Genomic DNA, 6,556 nt, shown 5'->3' with positions numbered 1-6,556 from the left:
CCCCGTGGTCGTGGGGCGCAGGCGCCTGGAAGACCACGACCAGAGCCCACTCAGTAAATGAGCTGCGCCTCTGCATTTTCCTCTTTTTACGAGGAAGGCACGAGCCGCCTCTTTACCATGACGTGACGCATGCGTGCGGAGACCGCCCCACGCACGACCCCCACGTCACTGAAAGTGCGTTATATCGACTAGAGGGGGGTGAATAGGCGATTTTTATGAAATTCTTCACTGAGCAATTTGCCGGTGAGGAAATTCCTTAGCGAAGAACTACTAGCAGTGGAATAAGTACTCAAAATTAAACATAACAGAATACAAGCATAGTTATCATGATGAAATGAAGACAGGCATAGAGTACAGGAAGCGTAATCACAGGATAACACAGGATGAAGACAAACAGACTGAAGAAATTGAATTGAGGAAATTGAGAAAGTCTTCAGTCAAAGTCTTCAAACACATATATGAACAAACACACAGCACAATTATGAGGAAATGAAAGAGTTGAGGAAATAGAACCAGTAAGCTCGGTGAAGATAATGATTTGGTAGACCAGTTCCAACTGCTGTCTCAGTTGTACGTCTGGTTGGAGCGGCTGAGTATTTAAACTCGAGGACACACAGTCCCGGACACCCACTCAAGGACACTTAGTCCAAGACACCCAGTCCTCACCATATTCTCCTTGAACTAAGGTCACACAGACCTCGTCCAATCACTCGTGGTAAGTCTTCAGGCGACTTCCAAACCTTCACAAACTCGGTCACTCAGCGATCCACAATTCCTCTTGGATGCTCTAGACCATGACGCCTAACCGTCTGGAAGAAGCACAATCTTCAAAGGTAACAAGCGCCGGATCTACTCAGGATCAATCTCTTCAGTGATGCTCAATCACTTGGGGTTTGTAGGTGTTTGGGTTTTGGGTTTTTGGTTTTTCCTCACTTGATGATTTTCGCTCAAAGTCCTCGGAGGATGGGTTGCTCTCAAATGACAAGTGTCAGTTTCTCTTGGAGCAGCCCACCAGCTAGTGGTTGTAGGGGGTAGCTATTTATAGCCTAGGGAGCAGCCCGACATGATAAGACATAAATGCCCTTCAATGATATGACCGTTAGGTGGATAGATATTTTGGGACAGCTGGTGCATAGCACATCAACGGTCGGAATTTTGAGTAGTAGAATTCTCAGGGCTATCATGTTCCTCACTGTGTAGGCAATCTGCACTGGCGAATTCCTAACTCCTCAGTCAGGACAAATTCCTCAGAGACCAGAAGAACTTCGTCTCTGTCACTGAAGAAATTGACTGATCTGTAAGAGATTTCCAATGGCTTAACTCGAAGGGATTGGTAGGTGTAGGATTTTGAGTTGAGCATCACATGGAAATTTTTTCCTTAGTATTTCCTCGACCCCCTTTAACAGTACGGTGTTTCCTATGACTCAAGAAAGAGAAAAAAACAGAACTATGAAAACGAAAGTCTTCAAGCTTCATATTCCTCACATGAATATCAAGTCTTCACGGACACACCAATTTCTTCACTTTCAAAGTCTTCATGAAAGTCTTCAGAAATACCAAAATCTTCAGTCGAAGATGTTCATTTTTAGGGGTCAACTTTTCCTGTAAATATCAAACTCCTCATAGACTTATAGACCTATGTACACTCACAAACGCATTAGTCCCTTAACCTATAAGTCTTCAATACACCAAAATCACTAAGGGGCACTATATGCACTTACAATCTCCCCCTTTTTGGTGATTGATGACAATATATGTTAAGTTTTCAACGGGGATAAACATATGAAGTGTAACTACTGATATTGAGGAATTTGATTACAAGATATAGAAGAACTCCCCCTGAAGATGTGCATAGTGAGGAATTTGCTTTTGAAGCAATGCACACTTGAAGAGTTCAATCATGGAGATCTCCCCCTATATCTTGTAATTCATACACGCATTTAACATATAATATGAAGAATTTGAAATGCATGATGAAATATGGTGCCTGATGAAATTCAGCATGTGTGCAATAATATTTAACGAGGAATAAGCATGCAGAATAGTGCATAAAGAGTATCAGAGCACAGTGCATCAAAAGTATCAGAGCACCATCGGGTTTAAGATTACAACTCGATCCAATAAAGTTTCAGAAGAACGAGAGTTGTAACTTAGCAAAAAAACGCCCATATAGTAGACCCGCTTGAAGACTAACTCATATTTCTCCCCCTTTGTCATCGAATGACCAAAAGGATCGAAAATGAGGACTAACGCCCCTGAAGATAATCATGTTGATGAAGGAGTGCCAGCGTTGTTGGGGTCGTTTGTTGATGTGGGGCCTGCCGTAGTGTCGTCCAAATCTTCATGTTCATCAGTGTCGCGTGATGAAGAAAATGAGATGGCCACCAGAGAAGGAACTTGGACCTTCTTGAATTTCTTCGGTGGAGGTGCAGACCAGTCAAAATCTTCTTTGAGACCCATGTTCTTCAGATCTTCTTCACCATATAGATGTGACAGGATTGCCCAGGTGCGACCAAAGACTTGATGGAGGTAGTAGTGGTTTTTCTTCACTGCATTCTGTGTGGCAGTCATATTGTGAAGAAGTGAACCAAACTGACGCTTAACCCATTTGTGATTTCGATCCACCTTCTGGTGAAGACGAAGCAGAAGTTCACGGTCAGTCATCACGCGCGGAGCAGTGGCTTGAGGAGTGGACTTGGGTGCATTGGCAGAGTCATGTGTGGCAGAGTCATCATTGGTGGAATAAGATGCAACTTTGCTAAACTGACCATCCAATGGATGAATGCCTTCATCAATTACAGCTGGTGCCTTTCCCTTTCCATCAACTGAGGAATATGTCTACTTGAGGACTTCAATTGGGGGCAAGTAGCTGAGGTGATTCTGGAAATCAGCTTTGTAGTTGAGTGAAGACCTTGTCCTGAGGAGTCTCATGATCCACGGTGCATAAGGCTTCAGCTCAAACGGAGACAGTGCAACATTGGCCATAGTCCTCATGAAGAAATCATGATAATTGACAGGAATGCCATGAACGATGTTGAATACCAGATTCTTCATGATGCCAACAATTTCCTCATCAGATGAGTCGTGGCCTTTGATAGGACTGATTGTCCTCGTAAGAATATGATAGACAGTTCTGGGCACGTACATCAATTCCTTCATAAGGAATTTGGTTCTTGGAGCTTGACCTGGCTTCAAAGGTTTCATCAGCACCTGCATGTAATGATGTGTGAGCTCAGGTTCACTGTAGATGTAGCGAGCTTCTTCAAGGGGAGGACTGAGTGGTAGAGCACGAAGCAATTCAGAGGTAGGTGCAGTGTAGTGAGTGTTTTCAGACATCCAGTCCAGCACCCATGAATTCACATCTTCAGCATCTCCAGTGATGTGCAGTGTTGCATAGAATTGAAGAATCAGTTCTTCATTCCAATCGTAGATGTCAGAGCAAAAGTTGAGCAGTCCAGCATCGTGAAGAACACTTAGGACTGGTGCGAAGCACGGCAGAGATTCCATATCCACGTGAGGAATATGCTCATGGTAGAAAATCTTCTCCTTGTTGAACAACACTGAGGAATAGAAATTGGCTTGACTGGCAGTCCAGAAACGCCTCTTCCTAATGCGAGCAGAGTCATATGGGTTGTAGTCTTCGAAGAATACATGCTCGCCAAAGAAATCATCAGCCTTGAACTTTTGCTTGCGTGAGAATGGATACTTTGGCTTCGGCAGAGGAGTGTCTGTGAGTTGCATCACGACCTCAGGAATCTCAATCGTAGGTTCTTCAAGCTGAGGAATTTCTGGTTCCTCCTCAGTGGCAGTCTGCGTAGTTGGTTGTTCAGCAGCAGCAGTTTCATTAGCGCTAGTGGCTGGAATTTCCTCATGGAAAGATGCAGTGGGATGAGTTTCTCCAGAGCCCAGGTGAACAGTTTGTGTGGGGGACTAAGGAATTTGCTGTAGAGGAGTGAACATTGGAGAGTTTGGATGCTGACTTTTCCAAAATTCATCACTGATTACGGGTGTGGAGCAGCCAATGTCCACATCATCATCTTCCATTTCTTCAACGCCAGCCTCTTCAGCTGTGAACTGAGGCACAGGCGAGGAGATGATATGTGTTGAAGGGATCGCATCCACTTCAATTTCTTCATCCAATGGTTCAGACGAAGCAGCAGAATGAGTTTCTTCATCACATCCGCTGGGGATCACATATTCTTCATCAAAAGGAACGAGGTCCTTTGATGGCCTGGTTGAGATGGGAACAACATTAATCGGATTTCCAAATGAGCTTGTCATAGGCTTCATTTTCTTCGGAGCTGAAGAATCTGAAGCAGCTGATGCTTTCCTTTTCTTCACTTTAGCACGCCCTGCAGCCTTGATCTTCTTCACATCTGATGCAGATGGAAGGATTGGAGGTGAAGTTGGTGTAGGAGCAGCTGAGGAATCTGGTTGATTTTCTTCAGGCACAACTGATGCAGTTGCCCTGAGTTCTTCAGTTTCTTCAGGCACACCACTAGTGGGTGCCCTGGCAATTTCTTCAGCGGCTGGAATGCAGTCATCAGCCCTGGAACTCACATTATCTTCAGCAGCCTAATTATCATCAGCGGTGCTGGCATTTTCTTCAGTAGGCTGAGCAGATGCTTTAGCCTAAGGAATTCCCTGTTGCGTTGGGGCTGCAACATTGGAAGTGAAGTTATCCGCAAGTTTCGCAAAACGAACCTTGGCTCCAAGACAATCAGCGCGATATGCTTCAAAGTCATCATTGAGTTTCTTAATCTCAGTCTGAGTAGTGACAAGTTCTTCAGTTGTCATAGAGACAACGTTTTTCTTCAGATAGCGCTCTTTCTTGTACTGCGCTTTCTTGATCTGCCTGGCCTTCTCAAATTTTCACTTTTCTTCTTGAATGAAGTGGGTCAGCATGTGACTCTGGCCAGGAGTCAGCTTGAAGTCAGGCAAGGGAGTGTTGGGGTCCTTGTGCCAATCATCAATGTAGTCGAGGATCAGTTTGGGATCCAAAAGCAGTGGCACCTCTGATCCTTTGGCTCTAGCGGCCCTGACTTGCATGTCTCTGATGATTTCTGCAAGTTCATCATCATCAGCTTCGTCTTCATCAGATGGCACTTGGAAAGCGACTTGCTTCTTTTGAGAACTTGGGCATGGACCTCGTCCAGCAGTGGCCTTTGTCTTCAGTAGTGAGGGGCCAGCTGAGGAACTTGGTGCAGCTGAGGAACTAGCTGAGACACCTGAGGCAATGGAGATGCCGGCAGTCCTTTGGCATGAAGCGAGATGCACATGTGCTGAGGATTTGGTCGAAACACCTGAAGGCTTTGGCGGAGGAGCTCAGGACTTTGGAGGAACAGGAGCAGCATGAGGAATTGGTCGTGAGGGCTTTGATGATTCTGGCCGTGAGGGCATTGCTGATGAAGCACTTGGCTTGCGCGCAGGCTTCTTTGACATAGCCTTCTTTGGCTTGACAGCAAAGGCCTCAGCAGAGGCAGCAACAGCGGCAGAGTCTTCATTGAATTTCCTCACTGCTTCTCTGGCTTGCTTAGCCAACTTGGTTTGGCGCTTGGCCCATTCATCAGGATAGTCCTCACCGTGCTTGAGGCTGGTGGGATCTGCTATTTGGCCAGGTGCCAATGAAGCTCTTGGGCATGGAGGATTGAGTGTGAATTTCTTCATGTACTTAGGAGTGACATATCTGTACTCCCTCCATTCTCTTGCCCATCTCCTCTCTATCTTCTGAATGCGCACTTTGCGCTCATTCTTGGTTTCCTCCGTAGGTGTGCAGTACCCAGCATATATGTCATCAGGGATTTCAAACGCTCTATTTACCTCAAGTCTCTTTCCTCCCTTCTGTGGCCTTTTACCATCAGTCATTTTCTTCAGTTGAGAAATTTGAACAATCGAATTCTCTGAAGAAGTATGCAACTTTTCTTCGAGGAACGCTGCAAATGAGTTAAGTTGATGAGAACCTAGTGATTCAGCAGCTGACATGTGTACGTGTGAACAGGGTATAGTTGTGAGGAATTTGGAGAGGTCATATGCATTCTCAGAAGGTTTTTCAAAATGAACAGGTTTGAGGAATTTGACCGGATGAGTCTTGAAGATTTTCACTAAGCGTTCTTTGTCTTAGGTTCCAGAGTTGTATAGATCGAAGATCCACACAATTGAGGAATCTTGAAGAAAAATGATGCTTAGAGAAACGAATCAAGAATAGATGACTTTGTGAGGTGTTTAGTGTGTGAAGATATGAAGAAAAACACTTTTGAAGATTTTGTAGATAATCATTCGAATCAACGAGGGCAGTAAAAGTAACTTTTAATTACCCTAGACGAAGAACACGACGAACTGGAGTGAGGAGATGTGAAGTTCGTCTGTGCAGATCTTCCACGCCCTAACTCGGCAGAGGAAGACGGCTACGACGGCGGCGGAGTGAAGATGTCCGCGGTCAACGCGAGTACGTCGGTGACGAGGTCGAGGCAGTGAAGCTCTTCCTCGCCGGCGGCAATGAAGTAGCGACGGCGCTAGGGTTTGAGAAGCTCGAGCTGGAGAGAGAGGTCGAGCGGAG

This window comes from Triticum dicoccoides, chromosome 4A (assembly GCF_002162155.2).
Source record: "Triticum dicoccoides isolate Atlit2015 ecotype Zavitan chromosome 4A, WEW_v2.0, whole genome shotgun sequence".
NCBI classification, from domain to species: domain Eukaryota; kingdom Viridiplantae; phylum Streptophyta; class Magnoliopsida; order Poales; family Poaceae; genus Triticum; species Triticum dicoccoides.
The sequence above is the reverse complement of the archived record's forward strand: the minus strand, read 5'-3'. Positions refer to the sequence as shown.